This window comes from Anas platyrhynchos, chromosome 3 (assembly GCF_047663525.1).
Source record: "Anas platyrhynchos isolate ZD024472 breed Pekin duck chromosome 3, IASCAAS_PekinDuck_T2T, whole genome shotgun sequence".
Classification (NCBI taxonomy): domain Eukaryota; kingdom Metazoa; phylum Chordata; class Aves; order Anseriformes; family Anatidae; genus Anas; species Anas platyrhynchos.
The window spans coordinates 43,684,758-43,705,690 of NC_092589.1; the positions used below are offsets into that span (position 1 = coordinate 43,684,758).

The 20,933-nt window shown below is 42.3% G+C and overlaps 1 long non-coding RNA gene across 1 annotated transcript; it reads left to right on the forward strand.

Moving 5' to 3' along the window:
- Positions 1 to 920: 920 nt before the first annotated feature.
- On the forward strand, positions 921 to 14,387 carry LOC106018553 (uncharacterized). Its single transcript, XR_002404222.4, has 2 exons — positions 921 to 1,124; positions 13,989 to 14,387. It is a non-coding gene; the product is annotated as an uncharacterized lncRNA (long non-coding RNA).
- The last annotated feature ends 6,546 nt before the right edge of the window (positions 14,388 to 20,933 follow it).

Sequence of the window (20,933 nt, forward strand, 5' to 3'; positions counted from 1 at the left end):
TGAGTCAGACACTCCTTGAATCCACCTCATATCTTCCTAGATTAAAATTTGTTGCAACACACCCCCCCCAAATAAATAAATAAATAAACCCACATATCAGACTTACTGCAGAGGGACTCTGCAATGTTTGCAGATTTTTTTCTGCTTCTGTGATGCTGCTTTTCCTGCCTTGCTTCCCACTTCCAAGCTGCATGATGAGAAAATTCAATAGAGTTGAATATTTATGACTTTTCTATATACAAAGTTTCATAGCTGCCATGAAAAGAAGAACTCTGCAGTTATGAACAGGAAGAGGCAGTCTGTAAAACTGAAGGTGGAGGAGAGGTCTTTTCACTCCCGTTAACTTTCAGCCTATACTAAGGGTAGCTATATTGGAAATCAATACCAAAACCCCCGTAGACTTTGATGGGAGAACAATTAGGTCACTGTTGGTTGTCTTTGAAATCCCACACTGGCTATGTCTATTGTTTGCTTGTCTGGCATTGTCTTGAAAAACCTGCTGGCTTTTTTTCCTTTGTTCTGGGTTGCTTACACATATTAACTGCAGTCATTCTTATACGAAAGCCTACTTGTAATGGACTGGAATAGGCCAACTTTCTTTTAAATTTTACGTGGCTTGTTTCATGGCCCTACTGTGCTTCAAAAGACTGGTAGCACTGCAAGGCATTCATATAACACCTCGTGCAGAGTTAATGAGCATGGTTACATGAACCTTACTGTGCTTTCCTGGAAGATTATTGTGAAAAGAACAAAGATAATAACACTTTGCCATGAGGATATGAAAAAACCCTCCTTTGAAGCACTCCATCACTCTGTCAAGTGGCCACTTGCACCCGCCTATGGTATCCTCACAGGTGCCTCTGGTGAGTAAGATTTAGACCAAGGCTTGTGGATCTGCTCACCTGCTGCAAAGTGGAGGGTGGGGACCAGGGCAGGTGCTAAAGGCTGTGCTGCATCAGCATGAGTACTCCTGGTGCTGGAAGTTGGGTCAGGGAGATGAAAGAGTTGAAAACTATTTTATTTTGTTAGCTCAGCTCTATCTGCTTGTTCCCTTGACCACCCTGCAACCAGATGACCACCGATAGCAGCGCAGAAGAGGGAGCAGATGAAATACAACAGTTTAGGTAGGCTGCTGGGCTTCTGCCATTCTAATGCCTGTGTATTTGTGGTTTTCCTTTGTGCTTTGGGTTTTTTCTCTTTTCCTGGGACTTTTTTTTAAAGCTTGCATGAATCCTTGCTCTGGCACTGCCCTGGTGTTGGGGAAGTAGAAGATAAAAGAGGGCCTGGTGTTTGAAGAGGCAAATACTGGTAAATATGTCTTAGGTGGTTTTTGCTGCGCAGCATTGTATTTCTGTGTACTCACTTGGAGGAGCTGTTCTTCACTTCTCCTCTACAGTGCTTCTGTGCAGCATTCCTGGTGCAGAGCGGTTGGCATGTCCCCTGCAGAGGGGACTGATTGATCACTGCGTAGCCACATATATAACCTGTTGAGTGATCCCTCACAATAAGAGGCACTTTGCAGAAGTTATTACTCCTGTCGTACCATTACTTCACTCCTTTGGAACAGGGCCATTCCCCCCCGACTAAATATCAGCATTCCCGACTAGACAAATCGTGGTGCAGATACTCCCCGGGTGAGTCACCAGGCTGCCGCAATAGGACGGCGGCTCATCCACAGATAAGGGGCCCGTAACTCATGCAGTGTGTCCAGTCAACACTGACTCAGAAACAGGAATACCCAGGTTGTTCTTGAGTCAGCATCGGTACGACTCTGTCACTAGGCTGCATTGGCTTGCCCAGCATCTTCATATATAATGAAAATATCGGGCTGCTGCTGGTCAAAGCAGGACCTCTGTGACTCTACTGGACTCCTGAATAGCTGTGCTAACATACTGCCCTCTTGGAAATAATTTTAGGGTAGGGACTTGCAAAGCTGTGCTCATGGAGATCCACTTCATGGGTGAAGGAGCGACCTGAGAGCTATGGTACAAAATGAATCTTGTAATTAATCTTACAGTCTATCAGACTGTACCTTTACATCTGGTCAGATAAATTAGTGTCGTCCTCAAGGTGCCAGTCCCTGCAATGGGACATCCCTGGGAGCAGCTCAGTGGTCACACCCTGGCTGTTCCTCACCAACCCCTAGGGCCTCTGCTGAGTCCTAATGGCCTGTGGACCACAATCAGTCATCTGGTTCCCTCAGTGATGGGCACAACTCTAACATCTATTTCTGGGCATCATTTGGAAGCTTCATTGGCTTTTAGTAGCTTGCGAGCTGTTCTTTGGGAGGAATTCAGGTGGGGAGGATTTGTTCCTTAAAGTGATCCCTCAAGTCTGCTTTAATGTATTACTGAGGATTATCTGTAGATCTTTACTCATGGCAAGTCAGGAGAAAGTTGGGCTTTGGCTGCTCTTAATTTCCAGTTACCTTTCGTACTTGGAAAGCCTATGGGCTGACCTAAGCACGGAGAGCAGAGAAGCTTGTCTGAGGGGGCACTTACATTTCTCATTTTATTCTGTTCAATCACAGCAGCATATGGGAAGGAGCACGTTGCCCTGTAACAGCAGGATTCAGAGCAGTTTGATGTCCTGTGCTGTCTGAGCTGTGGGTGACAGTGATCCGTGTCCAAAGAGCTCAGCAGATAGTGGCTTGGAGGCTGAGTGCTGGAAGCTGTGCATGTTTGCATGCACATCATCCTTTGGGGGATGATAAATGGCCATGTCTCTGCATCCAGAGCTTCATGCTAACACGCAATGGAAATTACTGCAATGTCCAGAGTGAGCTTGTTCTGAGAAGGCTTATGTGCTGATTCTTGCCAAGTGTACTGCTAGGATGTTTGAAAGAGCTGCTGAAAACTGTATGCTGGGACCTGTGAGCATTATGAAGCTTGCTTGCTCTCAGTGACTTGCCTGATTTCACCACCTGCATTTAAGAATCAGCAATACTAGAGAAAAAAGAGGAGGCTAGACCTGTGAGGTGGCACAACCTGGTGTAGCTCCACTGAACTGAAAGGAGGTGTGGTAATTTGCACCAGTGAACCATCCAGTTCAAGGCCTTAAAAGCTTTAAATTGATGAATATTCCCTGCTGGTGGGTGATTATTACTGGTATGCTTTGGTACAATGCCTCTGAAGTGCAGTACTCTATTAATTCAGCACATTGCATAAGCCTTGGGCTTGCTTCACTTTTAGACTTTTTTGGGCACCACTCTCATTTTACAGTGATGTAAGGCTGGAAAAAAGCCATCATATGCTGGCAGCACTACGTGGGGCGCGGATTTGTGCAAACAAGGAGAAATGTGTTTGTCCCTCTTCAAAAGTTCTCGCTGGCTTGGTAAGTTGGATGATTTTCAGGGTCTTCTATTTATTTATTTATTTCCTCCTGGCTTTCTTGATGCAGTAGAAGCGCCAGTCCCACTTACAGTATGTACAGATGTCCGTGCCTTGCTCTCAGACTCCCCGCAGGCGAACGATGATAAATGAGGAGGAAAAGAAAGATGGCTTTTAAAGAATGACCTTAGGAAACAAACACTGCAGAAATAGTTGCTATGCCTGGTGTTTCGTCTGTGAATGCCTGGGGAAATTAACGCATGTACAAGCGGGAAATGCATCCATATCTTTGGGCAGAGAAAACGAGAAGTTTTTGCACAGTAGCTGGCTCTTTGGGGCTGGACTTCTGCTGCTGTATCTACGGGTTTCTTTTCTAAAAGGGAAAAGAGATCATTGCTGAAAGATATTTTAAATGAAATATCAAATACACAGTAATTCTTATTGCCTAATGGTCCTCATTTTTCTCAGTACTTGTCAGATTTCTCCTTAGCTTGAGTGGCAAGTATCTTCTCTGTCATACAGCAGCTGTGCTGTTGATGGTTAACTTTTCATGACCTCCCTCTTCTTGTTCTCTTTCTTTCTGTGAAATATGTTCATAATGTATTTAGCCTCACTGTCTTTGGCAGTGATTCTGAATGGTATTTGCCCTAGTGGGATGGTTGCATCATTGGATATTTATATTTCAAAAGTAAAAACCTTGTTTGTTTCGTTAGTTCCACAGCTGACACTGGAGTCCTAGAACAAACCTTTTGTTGCCTCTGGTAAAGGCTTACAAAGTGGTCTTATACCTAAAATTCCTGAGATTCCAACACGTTAGAAAGGAGAAATTTAAAAATGGGATAACGACTGACAAAAACTTAGGGAACTGAATATGGCAACTCTTTCATTTGGGAGCAGAGGTGTTAAATGCAGGTTAGCTGTGCATGCAGAGAAATAATCTTGCCTTGATTGTGGGAGTGGAGGAAGAGACGCCATTGCTTCCCTGTGTTTGCTTTGCCCTCTGGTGCCACCAGGACACTTCTGTGCTCTGCAAGCTCAGTGTCATTTCCAGTCTTTGCTGTTTATTGCTGAGGATTATCAGGCAAATGCACATCTGAAGCTTGTGCAACTTTCTGCCTTCTCAGAAGGGAAAGAAGTGGAGCCTGAAGCTCCTGTCGAAGGATCTTGAAAACAGGGGAGGGAGAAATAGTATGCAGTGAGATGGAAGAATTTTTTCTGACTCTTTTTAGTCTATTTTTATTTACCTTGGCTGGATATAGCTGTGTTTGCTACTGCTCATATAAATCAGATGCTTGTCCTTGTAATCCTTGAATCTACATCATTTCATATGTGTCTATGGGAAAGCAAACTCCATCTTCAGGGAATCAATTTCAGTTTGTGCTGGGACATAAGAAAGTCAGAAGTACTTCCGAACTGATGTCAGGGAAGAGCTGCTGTGAATAGGTATCTTGAGTAAGTAACCTTAAGTTCTCCTTAAAGTCAAAGAAGAGGCGTTTTCCTCTCGTGTATCCTGAACTGACTACACAGCTCATTCCCTAAAACTATTGACTTCTCTCCAAAGGCTCTGAACATGACCTGGCTTAGTTTAGCTGAGTTGTCTTGAGGCCCGATGAATCCCACCCTTGGCAGCTCTAAGGCTTTGAAGGGGAGCTGAGGATACTTACCACTTGCAGGAAGTTCCAACCCCAGATTTAGAACAAGGGAGTAGCTCTTCAAATTAGATACAACTGACAAGTCAGCCTGAGCTCAGTGAATTGCTAGTAGCATCACACTCAGCACAAGAACACGATGTTTCCTGTTCTCCATGCGCTTTTTTTTTTTTTTTTTTTTTAAGATATGGAGGAAAAAATCTGATCTAGCATAAAAGTCTCACAGAAGACTGCATAAAGCTGATGCCATATATAGGCACGGAGGAAATTCCCACGACCGCATTTGACCTTCCTTTTTTTCTTTTTGTTTTAATAAAACACAATCAGCATCTGTATAGTTATGCACCTGCATATCATCATGTACTTTGCACATGATGAAGCTGCTGAGTTATGTTAAAATTGGCAGGATGCAAGCCAATATACCTGCCAAGGCAGGGGAAAAATTAAGTTGTCTCTAAAATATGTGCCTTCACTTTAGCAAACTTGTTTTAGCTATGGCACAAAATGCTGATCGGAGTACTGAATAAAATCAATGAATCTCAATGAATACAGAAAATATCAGAGCGTGTCTTCTGATACGCACAGTCCTGATGCAATTCTCTTGCTGAGTACTTCCCTCTGGGAAATAAACATTGTTGTACATGGTCCATTTTGCTAGCAAATCATCATTTTATTCACCTGTGTTTCATGCAGTTCAGTTTTTCTGCTGTGAAAGGAAAATCTTATATAAAGAATGGGCTCTAAGCTGCAGTCTGACTACACAAGAAATCATTCTATATCTCGAATCACAGAGTTTTTGGTACTGACTAGATCATTATTACTTTATTGAAAGGAGCAAGTGACAGGAATAATTGTGCTGATTGATAGTTTGGGGCCTGAATGCCCAGAACCTTACAGGATTTAGTGTCTAAGACCCAATCTGTCAAGATTCATACCCACACTTAACGTTAGGTACTGTGCACAATCCTCTTGACATCTTTGGAGGCAGATAGCATACAGTACAAGTCTTTGAGCAGTTGGAGTCCCAGCTTCCAGGCTGAGAAATGTGTATTTTAAATATAGCACCAACCCCCCGAAGGCTGGGTTCTAGTTTCCATTCAGCTCTAGACGAAGTGTTGCTTCACCTGGGAAATGAATCATAGCTCAGAAGAAAGGCATGCTGCTCGGTGGCATTGAGCAATTTGAATTCCCTGGGTAAAAGGTGTTCAAGACAGACACTTCTCTAAATGCTCTGAATTTAAGTAGGAATAAGTTACACAGAAATCAAATTGGCTTTTTTTTAACATAATCATATATTTGGTACAGAAGAGTAGGGTATGGCTCTGTACAAGTAGTGATGGACTTCATTGGCTTTGACACTTGTTTCCCTTCTAAATAGTTTAATACTTTTTATATATTTTTTTTCAGTAGCAGAATTCTTGGCTGAGCACAGGGAATGTGTCTGGTTTCTGGCAACTGCAGTCAGTAGTGCCACTGCCACAAAAGGAGGGGGCCGGTACATGTTGCCGATGTCAGGCTTGCCCCTGGGAATCTAGAATGGCATAGGAGCAGGAAGAAAACTGTAGGGTGGATGACTGGAGTTGAAAGGAGGATCTGAAATTATTTCAAGGAGAATACAAATGTGATTGTTCCAGGCCTTTGCGTAAAAGTTTCCTCCTGGGGAGGAGAAGATGCATCACAGATGCACCTACCAAAGCCTGTTTCTGCACTGACTACAGAGAGGCAGCAGGGCAAAGCACTCAGACCCCAACCCTATCAAACACTCACGTGTATAAAATAAAGCATCACAGATGGTGTGATTTTTGAATTGTTACAGGCATTAAGTAGCTGGTAGTTTTATCTACTGTTACGGATAAACTGTTGGGACCAATCATCCAAAGCCTTTGTCGTAACCGTATTGCAAGATGATTATTTTCTCTGGGGGTGGTTATGAGGATGAATTAGGCAATAATGCAAATCCCTTTTGAAATGAATAAAAAGACATACTATAATTGTTTCCATGCCCTCTGGGTGGAAAGGCTAAAATAAAGATTCAAGTCTTCCTCCTCTTCTTTCCAATAGCCTGTCTCTTTGCACCCTTAGTTCTATGATTTCCTCAAGCCCATAAATCTCCTGTGAGGGGTAAAGATAGTTAGGAGAGAAAAATCACTCTATCAGGTGAGTTTACATCATTCCTCCTCATTGCCCTTTGTTCAACTATTTTCATCCTTACTGGTTGTCTTGTTTCCCCTATATATAAATCAAGCTATGCAGACATGCAAAACTAAGTACAGGAAAATCAACTGCTTGCTTTATGGCCTGATGAGGATGGGCTACGGGGGTGTTTGATGCTACTAGCAGCCAAGGAAAAGTGCCTAAAAAAGAGTTGCCTTTTTTGTGCAAAATTTTCTTGGTACTGTCTGCACCTTCTAGCCCACATCTTTAAAAAGAGGGAGAGTGTGATCTTGTTGCTGTTGCATTGGCCTGTGATCAGTGGGCACCTTGGCCGTGCCGGGGAGCAGTTGACAGATCATAGGCAAGGTTCCTTCACCTCCATGTGTCTCTTCCATCTAAATAGTTGCCTTTTAAGAGGTCCTTGCAATTATTTTGCCATGGTATTCTTCATAACAAACTGAAGGGACAATTCTGGAGAAAGGGAAGATTTTCATTTATCTTTTTATATACGTGAGTTTTCTATGCAGTAAATAGAGATGGAGCATACAGTATTGCTTCCTGGGTAAGCCCGTACGATTGCTTAAAAGAGTCGTCAGATTTTCCTACCACTTTCCATTTTACCAAGGAGAATGTTTTAGACCTAACGCGAATGTTGGTACGCTTCCCAGTTCCCTCAGTAGAACGAGCTTGTTGATGTAGCCCACTCATCTTCAAGTGTAAGCCTTCCCCAACCCATTTCCTTTTCTTGTACATTTAAAAGCACTAAAGAGAAGAGAATCCTGATTGCAGCCTTTGCATGCCTTTGGGCATGGCTACATTTTTAAATTGTCGATAAGTTTCTGAACTTCTGCAACCCTTCAAGCCACAACAGAGTAGCTCAAATAGGTAAACCGAAGTAGGAAATGTTAAATGCTGTGTTGATTTAGAAATTGTGTTTTCTACTCAAAAGTAGGACTGCATTTCAGCTGGTACAGAAATTGTAAGTTTGAGGTCAATGGATCTCAGACTGGTTGAACTATTACTATCCACTTGGATCATAATGATTTCTAACAAGTGAGTTAGCTAAAGATTTTCCACTGTAGACGACCTCTTCTACGTGTTTTGAAGGAAGGAAGGGCAGAGACTGTAAAATAACATGGGCATGTGAAACCGAAGTTCATCGATCAGAAGGAAAATATGTTGAAGCTGAAGAACTCAAGATTTGTACTCAGATTTGGGACAGTCTAACTAGAGGAAGCCTTGGGACAGCCTTTTATGAGGAAGACAAAATGTGGACTGTTCACTCTTATCAATTGCATATTTTGCATGCAGAGATCATGGCAACAGCACCCTATGGGTCAAAGAACACTTGTTTGCTTTCAAGGGATTTTCAAGAAATGAATGCCATTTTGCTTTGCCATCATTGCACGCAGTTCTCCTGAAACAGACTAGCGTTGTCACTGACTGGCTTTGCTTTGCCTTGTTCAGTTTATTTCTTTTAATTCCTCAGTTCTTCTTTTTCTGATGGGGAGAACTTTGTGCTCGTGCTCTCTAGTCCATGATATTGTAATCTTTTATTTATTCACAGAACAGCTGTGCCACTGGCTGCATAGGTGCTGGCTTCCATGCTCCATTGTGGCACATTGCTTGTGATTACCACTTTGTATTATACATGCATGTGTGGCCTCTGCCAGCTTTGCTAAAGCACGCATTGAAGCACACACTGCCTTACCATGTCCTCTCTCTAGGCTTTGCTGCCTCACTGACTATTTACCGGGGTAAACAAGTTCTGAAGTTGAAATGCTGGACTGAGGTCCAGGAGAGACAAGATAGCTCCAGCTCCTGCCACAAATGTTCCTTCTGATCTTGAAGAAGTTGCTCAATGTCTCTGTGCCTGTTGGGAGTAATAGCTCTGCTCTGTCTTACAGGAGCCTTGACAGAGGGTTAACTTGTTTACAGCTAATAGATCCTGCTAAGGCTCTACAGTGGCTGAGGTGCACAAAACAACAAATGAGAGGGAAGGCATGAGTTACTATGAGGGACGGGTTGAGCATGCAGCCCAAGGGCAACCAGACTACAGCACCTGGTTTTGTAAAGATAAATTGATTAGCCTTTATGAGGTGCTGAGATATGTGAAAGCCATAGAAAATCCTGAATCTGAGTACACTAACAGAATACCCAGTTACAGTTCTATGAAATCCATGATGTGTTTTTTTTTTTAAACTGAACCTAGTGCCTTCATTATTTATATATATATATATATATATATATATATATATGTACACACACATATATGTATATTATCTCCAGAATTACACAGTGCGATATTCAGAGCTGGGAGAAAAAGGTTAAATCCAAATAAACCTCAGGACTGATTTTTTAGCTATAAACCAAACCAAGCTGAAACTTAATTGTGCTGTTGGAAACCAATGTAGAAGCCATTTGCAGTGTGGGAACACATAAAGGAGTTTTTTTTTTTTCATTCCCTGCTTTCTTTTCTAATATATATTCAAATGGAAGAGCGGATTCTCACTTTAGAAATATATCCAGAGTAAGTCATACTTTACCAGAACAGTTACACAGCTTGTGCAGCGGGGTGATGTGTTATGCCTGCAGTTCTCCACTTGCTGCTCTTGTAGGTGTCACCTTCATACAAAGCTTCAAACTATTCCATGGTGCAGAGGCTAGAATGGTCTTTGCTACCTGCAAAACATGCCACTTTTCTGCTATACTGCCATTTCTGCGTTTATCAAAGATCTTGGCATTGATTTCTGTAATTGCAGAGGTGATTGCAATCAAATCTTCATTCGAATGAAGGCTGATGTATCATGGGTTCCAATCTGACTGAATTACCCTAAACAGTGTTCCCTCAATTTTGGAAAAACCTCCATGTCCATTAGGTTTGTAAATGACAGGCATTTTTTCCACAAGCACTCTTCAAGTACAGCACACAGTGATGGAGGAAGGGGCGCCTGCATTTTTTCTGAGCAACCAACCAGGGGCATGCACCAAAAAAAGCTGTCTGCATAGCAGACCAGGAAAACAACCCCTCACACACCCAGTTTGTGCTTTTGCCTGTTTCTGGGAGGTGTTATCAATAGAGGAGCACAAAAATGGCTTGCATCAGCAATTCAGTTCAGGTGCTCTGCAGACACACTAGAGGTTTTGTGGAGCAAAGAGCTTCTGTAGATGCTTGCAAGGCTGCAAAGAGCTTCTGAAAACTGCTCTGGAGGCAGGAACAACCTCATTCTAGCATACCTGAAGTCAATGCTTTTAGACCAAGTAAGGTCACTTGGCTTTGTAGCTGCTCGTTTATTGATTTATTTATTTCCCTGCATTGGAGAAAATTACCATTGTTTGTGAATTCTGGTTTGCAGAGACCAAAGCCCCCTGAATGCAGGGGACTTCCATACTGAAATCAACACTAGCATCAAAGGTCAGGGAAAATGATCAAATAGTCTGCCTCAATTCGATGTGTCCATTTTTCCTTGAGAAGAGCAGAAAATCGCACATACTTAGTCATAGTGCTAACAGTAGTCCTTCAACTTCAGATTGGGTGAAGATCCTAACTTCCATCAATTTATTCTTGTTTGAGAGTAATTAATTTCTTTGTCTCACGGAAAATAAACTATAATTTTTTAGTGAAAGACTTAATGAAAGCATACAGAAACATATTCATCCTAAATCTGTTGAATTTTACTGCTGTACAAAAACTCTTACCAAAAAATATAATTTTGCTTTTCTTTTGCTTCATTCATTTTCAAAATTTCAAGTGAGCGTCCTGAAGTCCAAAACCTTCTGGTCAGGGGGAATAAGAACAACACAGATCAAAAAGGGGAAAAAAAAAAAAAAAAAAAAAGAAATAAAGGGGGAAAAAAAGAGATCCTTTTTAGAGTTAAAATCCCTTTTTGATTAGATTGCATTTTACTTAGATTTGTGAATGTTTTGAAACCCCTGATTTATTTGATTTATTCATTACAAAAAAAAAAAAAAAAATGTTGGTCTCAAGATAACTCTACCTTAAGCATTGGAAACATTGTCTTCTGAGAAAGAGCCTTACCTCTGTGGAAACAGGTGGCTCATATACCATGAACTCCTATCACCTGGGGTAGATAACCTATTCTACTTACTCATGTTATTTCTATCCTGATGATGCTGGCATGACAGTTCCACACTTTTTTTTTTTTTTTTTGTGAAGAGAGGTGAATTTTAATTGTGACCTTAAATATAGTTGCACATTTCAGCTGAACGTTTGAATATGCATTACAGACCTGTTTTTGTAAGTGAAGAAAATCTGATAGCCTTGATTTCTACAGTTTTGACGCTTTCTTTTATTAAGGTGTCAGCCTCTGACTTGTAGTGCCATCATTACAGTGACACTGACACCTATATATTGGTGCTATTAACGCTTCCATTTCATGTCCTCTAGATAAAAGCTGGCTCTTGGAAATCCTTTTGTTGAGTTACTTGCCTTGGGATATGCCTGCAATGCAAAAATAAACAACCCTTAGAATTTCTGGCTTTTTTAATCTGAAATGATTGCCTTGGTTGCCTTTATACATGACACATTCAATGTGTGCTTATTTTCAGTAGAAGCCACGTTTGTTAGAGGTGTTGTTTAATGTGGGTAAAGGGAGACAGAGGTCTAAAACAGTTCATATTAAATTCCTGGAGGAAATTCCACTTTAAAATAGAATTTGGCAATGGCACGCTCAGGCTGACTAATTCTTTTGAATTTATGGCCCATCAGCCAGAACCAGAAAGGAGAAGGTAAAAAAATAGCATGGTATTCATTAGCATTCCTGCTACTAGTACAGCATGGCTGTAAGTAAGAGTAGATGACATTGCTGCTCAAGACAAGCAACTGTCCTGAAGCAAGCAGAAGAAATGCTCTTGCTGTGGGACTTTCAAACAGGGCAGAATCCATCAGTGTCCCTAGGGCACTAGTAGAATTATAGCCACAGAAGCTTGCTCAAAAGCTAAAGTAAGAAATATTTGCATTTTACTAAGCTTTTTGCTTTATTTGTTGCTTTATTCTGGCATAAATTTGTGCTGGCACTTGAAAAGGTCGTTAAGTTCCCTGTCCTAACCCTTACAAACCACTTTTGCCAGGTACTGCCTCTTCTGTGGTGACATGAACATTGATGTGATTCAAGATGATTCATATGGGAAAGCAGACCCAGTTGAAAAGTACCTCACCTGAAACTCTGATCAGCTTGATTGCTTGCCTATGCATGGCCAGCTCTGGTGCTAGTACAAGGGAGGCATCAAGAGTAAGGAGCCAGGTGAAGGACCTCACTAGCCAGGGCATAGCTTTGTTTCTGTGTTGCAGAGAATAAAGAAAGTGTGCTTCAATCATAGGTTTCCTCAAAAGGAGCTGAACTGGTCCCTGTGTAGAGCACAAATGGAATGCAGGCTTGGCTCGTCTAGTCAGGAGAATGGGTGAGGAAGAGCCAAGTATTCTCAGGCTCTGACTGTCATGCCAGTTCATGACTCAAGCACAGAGGTGTACCAGGATCAACAGCAAACTCAGACCTTCTCATGATGCTCATCACGATGCTCACGGAGTGCTTAGTTCACTCTGAATCAGAAGCAAGTCTTTCATAGTCAGCAGAATTACGCTATCGTAAAACCAGCATGACAGGAGAGTCAGGTCTTATGTTGATAATTATCCAGTTTCTTCACTTTGAGCATTCCCAACTGTTTTAGTAATGCTTTCCTCATCTTCTCTTTGTGTTATCTTCTCTGGCAGACTGGGCTAGTTTGATTTTTCTCTTAGTGCCAACCATTGGTCTCCACATCCCTTTTGTAGCTCTGTTTGAGGAGCAGAGGGCTCCCAGTGCTGCAAGCTGGGCTCTCAGCATCTCCCATATGCAGTCAGGGAGAACAAATAAATTGATGCCTTAACAGCAATGTGCTGTTGTGCCTTGTGCTCAGCTCTCTATCATGACATGCGCTTTAGCAAAAGTCTGTTAACATCCTCTTGTCTGAGCTGTTCTTTTTAACTCCTGTTTCACTGGTTTGTAAGTGGTTTCTGTATTGCACTGGTGCAGCCTCACCTCAAGCTCTGGGTGCAGTTTTGGGAACAACGCTATAAAAAAAGACGTAAAACTATTAGAGTGCCCAAAGGAGGGCTACAAAAATGGTGAAGGGCCTGGAGGGGATGATACCTGAGGAAGCAGCTAAGACCCCTGGGTTTGTTCAGCCCCGAGCAGAGCAGGCTGAGGGGAGGCCTCATGGCGGCTGCAGCTCCCTCACGGGGGGAGCGGAGGGGCAGGCGCTGAGCTCTGCTCTCTGGGGACAGTGACAGGACCCGAGGGAATGGCATGGAGCTGGGACAGTGGAGGGTCAGGCTGGACACTAGGAAAAGTTTCTTTACCCAGAGGGTGATCGGGCACCGGAACAGGCTCCCCAAGGCAGCGGTCATGGCACAGAGCCTGATGGAGTTCAAGAAGCATTTGGACAATGCTTCCAGGCACGTGGTCTGATTTTTTGGGTGGTCCTGTGTGGAGCCAGGAGTTGGATTTGGTGATCCTTGTGGGTCCCTTCCAGCTTGGGATATTCTATTCTGTATTAATTATTTAGTCTCTTGAATTTTTCAAATCCACCAGCTAAAAACACACAGATACACACACAGACATATCTACACTTATTCACAGCCATTAATAGATTTTTAAGAAAAGATCCTGGGTAGACTGCAGTTTATTAACCTACATAAAAAGAGGTAACATAAAAAGAGGATTAAGTAGTAGTCCTAGTATGAATCTCTTTTTCAAGAAAATGCAGTCCTTCACACTGAGAGCTGCTGAAATGACAAGTTTTGATAAGCTTGTATCCTTGATTTTGTGTGTGTGTGTGCACCTTCCTCTTTCCACAGTGCCAGTTGTATGGTTTATTTAAGAAAACAGAGTATATACCTTCTTCTCCACACCTTGCAGCTTCCTGGCCGAAGAGTCAGTGTTCGTCTCAGAAAAGTTAAAGTCACATAGCTGGAGTTACTAAAGGGCTTGACTCAACTTTTTGGAGAGTTCCTTGAAAAGAATTTTTTTTTTTTTTGTGACTGGAGGAATCATCAGATTCAACATAGCAGATGTCCAGATACCAGTGTCATCTGCTACCTTGCCTCGGAAGATTTTGGAGACAAAATACGCTGCCTGGCTTTTTTTTCTCAACTTTTCATTTTCCTTTTAGGACAGCTTGAGCTACATGAGATGATTGTACCCACCATAGCTTCCCATTGCTGCCAGATGACTGAAAAAGAAAAGCTGAAGCTAAATTTGGGTGTGCTGTCTTTTTTGGAACACATTTAGTGTGCAGTGCCTTTTCTTTCTCTATTCAAGCATTACTTCTAAAGCATATCTGTGAATCACTTTTAGAAGCAGCAGCCATGGCCATTTCAAAGCATCATCTGCTTAACAAATTCAGAGTAGATTGACCTGCTTCCCCATGTTAAAGCAGTTTCACTGACTTGTTAATTTTAGAGGATGTTTCCAGACAGTAGCTTTCTTGCTTTCAGAGCCTGATGGATCTGATTTTGATGTCCCAAAGACAGTAATAATCTCCCCCGCATATGCTAATATACACTAAGTATGAATAAGAATATTGCCATCAAGCCTTATGTGAACTCATTTCAGGCTCCCCCAGTACGCTTTTTGTTGTTTCCCAGTTCTTCTCATATCTCTCTTCTCCCTTTGTTTTTCTTATAGTCCTATCTGTTGTTTCAACAGCAGATTCTGTCTTCTGGAACAACTTAATGTTCCTGGTTTTGGATTTTACAAATCATTCCAGATGGAAATTGATAATAATGAAACCTGTTATTGGGCTGGTGTAACATTCGGGCACTGTTAGAGGAGCAACAAATGCTGGCTTTACATCACCTTTGGGTTCCTCAGTGCAGGCTGGTCTTCAGGGTCCAGAGCCTACAGATGTGAGGCTGGCAGGGAGTTGCGGGAGGTTGGTCTGTGTAGCTGCACTATGACAGAAATACCCAAGAGGCTCTTTTAGGTACTGAAAACAGCATAGTGGTTTTTTTGTAAGAAAAAAAAGAGGCAGCTTTCCCTGCCTCTCATGATCCTGTGCACAGGGCCTGGCAGCCTGAGTGAGGGGGAAGCAAGGTGAGACATTGGAGACCTATGCTCAGCTCTTGGCTGTGTCAAAATTTTCATGTCACCTTGAAGATGTCCTTTAGTTATCTGTTGTTGCTATTTCCACCTTCAAGCTAGGGAGAATATATTTCACCTCCTGTGTGGTCTAGCCAGAATCCTGTGTTTTCAGAGGCTGTAAAAATTAATGTCTCACATGCTGGCCTTTGCTAAGTAGTTCTGTAAGAAGATTTCACTCCTGTCAGGGTGCTTTGTCTTCCTCTATGCTCCTTCCCGAGGGACTGCTACTGGTCCTCTGGAAATCTGCCTCAGGGCTGGAGTCCTTGGTTTACTTCTGTACCCATAGTGCTTTTGCAGCCCTTGATGGATCTTTCTCACTGCTCAGGAGAGATTTAACAGCAGCCTTATCTCACGTTACTATGTCTTTGTTATTTCAACAGTGGCCTGTTTCAACTAGCTGTAGGACAGTGCTTCATGAGGCATCAGGGATAATTGACACTAACTTTCACCTGCCAAAACAAATAGCTAGACTAAATGCATTTTCCTTTATTTTGAGTTGTCTGTTCCTTGAGTGAGTGGAGTTATGTGGTCCTTCATAACTGTTTTCCCGACCCTCCTCAAGTTTGGAGTAACCTGAACTAAGGAGCTTGTGATCACTTCTGCAGTGAGCATCTGGGCTTGGCTCCATCCATGGTAAGAGTATATGCAAAATGGGGAGTGAGAGTGGTTGCTGTGGGAAGAGGTGAAAGGCACGGTGGAAAAAACAAAAAAGCCAATTTGCAGCTTTTCTGTACCTCACCTTGGAGTGACATTGTTTTGACAGGTGAGAGGTAGTATATTTCTCTGTACTGAGGGAGAAACGTTTGTGTGGCCAGAGTCTCTCTTTGTAACATGTGTGAAAAGGAAAGTAGGCCAGAGAAAGAAGCAGTACCCTCCTAGTACAGTCACACTTGTTCCACAAAATTGGGAAGACAGCAATACCAGCCTTTCAAAAGCAAGAAGAATCAGGAGATTACCTGAAAGTCACTCTCTCATTTACTGAATCTGTGGCAAGCTCTCTGGAAACTTGATCCACCTGCCTGCTCATTTTTTGGCTATTATGCAAAGAGTAATTACATTATCAGCCAACCGGTAGAACAGGCAAACACCATGGTGAATGTTACTGTGTCCACTGATCTATTTAATGGGTGAATGATCTTTTCACTTCTGCATCTGATTTGTAAAGGATTGCAGGCAAATGAGAGTAACAGCAATCAAACCGTGAAATAAGGTGATTGGGAATGTTTGCATTGTTCTGTGAGGCACCATACAAAGACCCACTTTTGACCAAGTTTGCAGAGAAAAATTCATGTGACTAAATTTAACACTGTGAGGACCCACATGTCCTGAAAGCAGCACAGACCCTCTGACCATTCTGCTACCAGGCCCCATGGACCTACCCCTCAGCAGGGCTCACAATTTTGGCTGGTTGGTGCAGGACAAAATCGGGTCTAAGACCACCAGAACTTGGTCTGAATCACTTGTAACTTAAGCATGATGAAAACTGCGTGTATTTGGAACGTGTCTTTTGTGGCTTGCTCATTTCTGAAGCAGAGCACTCAGTGAATTCACAAGTTTTAATGCAGCGTCAGAAAAAACATAAAGGCAATGTTGTCATACCATTCGGCGTGCCAGGTGAAGAGTCATAGCCGAAAAATAAAACTCACTGAACTGTTAGATGCCTCATGATGGATGAGTCAGAAACTCTTTGTTTCCTGCTACACTGTTACTGATTTAGCAGGCTGCAAAACGGGAAAATGGAGCTAGGGATGACAAAGAAGAGATAATTTGTGAAAAATGCCCACAACTTGTGGGGTAGATGAAAAACATGATACAGCAATTTCAAAACACCAGGAGACACACTATGTGGGCAGAGGGTGTGTCCACGTTCTTCAAGCGTGTGAGAAATTAAATTCCCAGTTACCATTCTTTCCAGCAACTTTCAGTGGGCAGAAGCAGGTGCCCTCTCCAAAGAGCACCAGTGGATCCATCAAATAACATGTTGTATCTGGTACCATCTGGAAGACAAACCTTTAGGGTCTAGAGATCCTCAATTCCCGTCTTTTGTGAATTCCAGTGGAGAAAGAGTGTTTTCTGCAAGGAAAGCTTAGGAAGCAGTGTTATTGGAAGGCTGTCACAGCACAGAACAAGAGCAGTTCAGATGTTATGATGTGGCTCAGGCTAAAGATTGCTCACCTTTGCTTCTCTTGCGTGAGGCAGACTTACCAGTGAAATTCATTTCATGTGTATGTTATCCAAGTAAGAGTTCATCATCTACCACTTAACCCCAAAGATAAAGAGTTAAATGCATTTTTGGGCCATGTGTGAGCCATCAAAGGTAAGGGAATTTGCATTACACTTGATGTATGCACTAAGCCAAATGGCTTCTATAAGATTTGTGTCTTCCTCTGAATTCAAATGTTACGGATTTCAACTCCAAATGTTGGTCAGCAGAGCAACACTACATAATAGGTCTACAGAATAAGTCATGATTATTTCTGGTTGATCTGCTGTTTCAAACTGAATGCCTTAAAAACAGAACTGAGAGATGCAAGATAGAATAGGAGCCTATATTCTACTGGCACAATTTGAAAAGTAATTAACAAATATGTCCAATAGCAACTTATCATGGATACATGCTTGAGAAAGGGGATCTTGCCAGCATAGCATCTACATCTACCTTCTCCTTTATTTCAGGAAAGTATTTAGAAAAATCTTGAAGGGAAATAAAATCAGAGAAGAGCCACTAGAATTATTGTGGGAAACAAAAAACAGATCAGACTGTAGCAAAAAGCTCTTGAGAATGCTACCTATTTGCTTTCTAAGAGAACTGACTGAGGAATAACTCAGTTATAATCTGTATGTACCAGCACAGAGGACACAGCATGAATGGAGTTTTCAGTATAGTGGACAAAAGTAAAGCAAGGTGCATTAACTGAAAGGCAGACAGATCAAACTAGGAATAATGCACACGTTTTTAACAGTGAATGTAATTGAAGCAACCTACCAAGGACTTCAGTAAATTTTCCATCAGCGAGAACGCACATAGAAAGACAGGAAATTTTTCTAGAAGACACCTAGCTGAGGCACAAATTAATTCATGGAAGTTCAATGACATGTCATATACAGGAGGTCAAACTGGATTATCACAAATGGGCCTTTAGAGCTTTTAAGTCCAAGAATTTATGGGAGATTGAAAAGATATTAACAAGTTTTCTTCCAGTAGAATGCCCTTAACAAAGATCAATCTCTCTGTCTATCAATGGATTTCCCATACTTTGCATCACTGCCTTTAGTCTTTCCCAAATAAATTAGATTAAAGTAGCGAGATCAATAGTGATTTCAGCGTCCTCTCTTTTTCAGCCTGCCTCAGTTATTGAAAGAACTGTCTAGTCAAAATATTAAAAAATCTTTTTTTTCCACTTCTGAAAAAAAAAAATCCAATTATATCTCATTACAGACTGTTAAAATAATTCATAAGAAAGCCTTAATGAACATAGTAAAACTGCCAACTGAAAAATGCTGCAACTATAAAACTTCTTTTTTAAAAAAAAAAAAAACAAACAACTCCGGGCATTTATTTTATCAAGAACTAAGGATTTTTGCAAAATAATTATGTTTACAGTTTCAATTTCAGATTTCTCTGAGTTAGTCAATGCACAAGTTCTGTTTGGACCATGTGGAAAATAATCTTCATGTGCTTTAATAGCTCCACTGATTTTCCTTTATCTTTCAAATACCCCAAACTTGACGTGTGCTAAAATGAAGTCTGGAAAATGTCAGTCCCAGAAAGCATGCTTGTCAAAGTAATGGCAACCAGAAAAAAAAAAAAAAAAAAGAAGGGTGGTTATAATAAAACCTGAAGTCAGTGATAATTATAATGGAATTTTGGGGCCTATTATCAGCCTGCCTAAAGTGAGATGCAGACATTAAGAGACCTGCAAGCAGAAGTTGCCTGGGAGATGTGCTGAAACAGCCTGTCTCTGGCTGCACGGGCTCTTTCCCTGGCTGACTTCACCCACATGCCTCACCACGCCAGTTTACTCCAGCCCTTTCCCCTCCTTCCTCAGCAGAGTTGGGTGTTGCGACCTATCTGCAGTGAGGAGGTTCCCTTCTTGGGTGAACTTTGTGTTACCTGGCAGGAGAAATTCCTTGGGAATGAGTGAAGTCTCGCTATCTGTGGAGCAGCTCAGGGATTAGAGATGTCTTTTCTAGTCGCTGAAGGTTCCTGATAAAAAGCGCAGCAGCGCTCTGCGGGAAGTGCAGAAGAGCACTGACCACATAAAAGGCTGTGGGAGGTGGTTTTTTTTTTTTTTTTTTTTTTTTTTTTTTTTTCCAAGAAGAAGCTGATCATCCTTGTTAGGTACTAGTTATTATTGCTCCTGTTCTTGTGAAAAGTGGTATGTGTGATAGCTGTGTATTTCACAGGCCTTATGCAAGTCATCCCACACCTCTGCAAAGTGGTTGCATGCTACCCTGCATGACAATGGATAGGGAATTCAGACTGAGATTATCCACGGTGCAGTGAGATCAGCAGGGCACAGGAGAAATCTGCCTTTTTTGCTGCTTCTGCCTGCCTCTCTTCTGTACCCTTGAGGTTTTGTGTCCACTGGAAGTCCTCCAGGCGGAACCCAGGACAGAATGTGTTCAGTCGGGCACGCAGGTGGCTGTGTCACCACCGCTAGAAGGAAGCCATTTGGTGGCTTCCTAAGAGCTCCTCAGCAGCAGAGAGGCTCCAGCTGCCTTGCTGTACCATGGTCTTACCCTGGAGGTCGATCTGTCCACTGCCAGGACACCCACTGCTGCTTCCTATTGCCTTTGACTAGGGTGAACCGTGCCTATTGTCTGAAGTACGTGTCTGTGAGGGGAACAGAAAAAAAAAAATAATACAGCCTTTAACAGTTGGGGGCTGGTGTTGTGGAATTAAAAGAATGGCTTCTTTCCACGGTGAATGGAAGCCAAAGTGGCGGTGAATCTCATTTCAGCATCTAGCAGAAAAAACTGCCAGCCTGGTAATAGTAAAGATAATAATTGTATGTTGTTTAATCTTATCTGGATATGTCCCCTCCAGTGGTTTCCTGCTGGTAAACCACAGAGGAGAGAGGCAGTAGTAAGTAAACTAGAGGAAGTGAGATGAAATATTGCATGTTCCTCTGGTTAATAGGGGATTCATTTGAAGGATATTGCTAATTAAAACCAATACTATTTTCCTCCATGTGGGCTTTCAAAACCATTTTCGGAGGATACAAAGGACGTTTTGTTTCACTGAATTGCTTATAGTTTAGGGAAGCCAGTGGGATGAAATATTAGCGTAGTAAATTGTGCTTGTGCTTCAAGAGCAGCGTGTGAAAGGGGCACCTTGCAGATTGTGAGTACACGGCGTCACCCAAATAATGTCCAAGCAGAAGGGCAGCTTGGGGTTAGAGGAGCAAAAATCCACCCTCAGCCTACCCTGCAGTACAAGAAACTGCCAAAGAGTTGTGGTTACTAGAAAAAGAGCTCCTGTGTGTCTGTAGCTCCAGGGCTGCTGGATCTACAGAAGCCTGCAGTCTGGGGATTTGCCTGCAGTGCCGACCTTAGCTCCAGCCTGCGGATGGCTCCGTGATTCACAGGGAGGGCGCGAAGCCAGCGGCTGCCTCCTGCTGCTGCCCACAGCTTTCCTCTGATGTGACCAGGGGGAG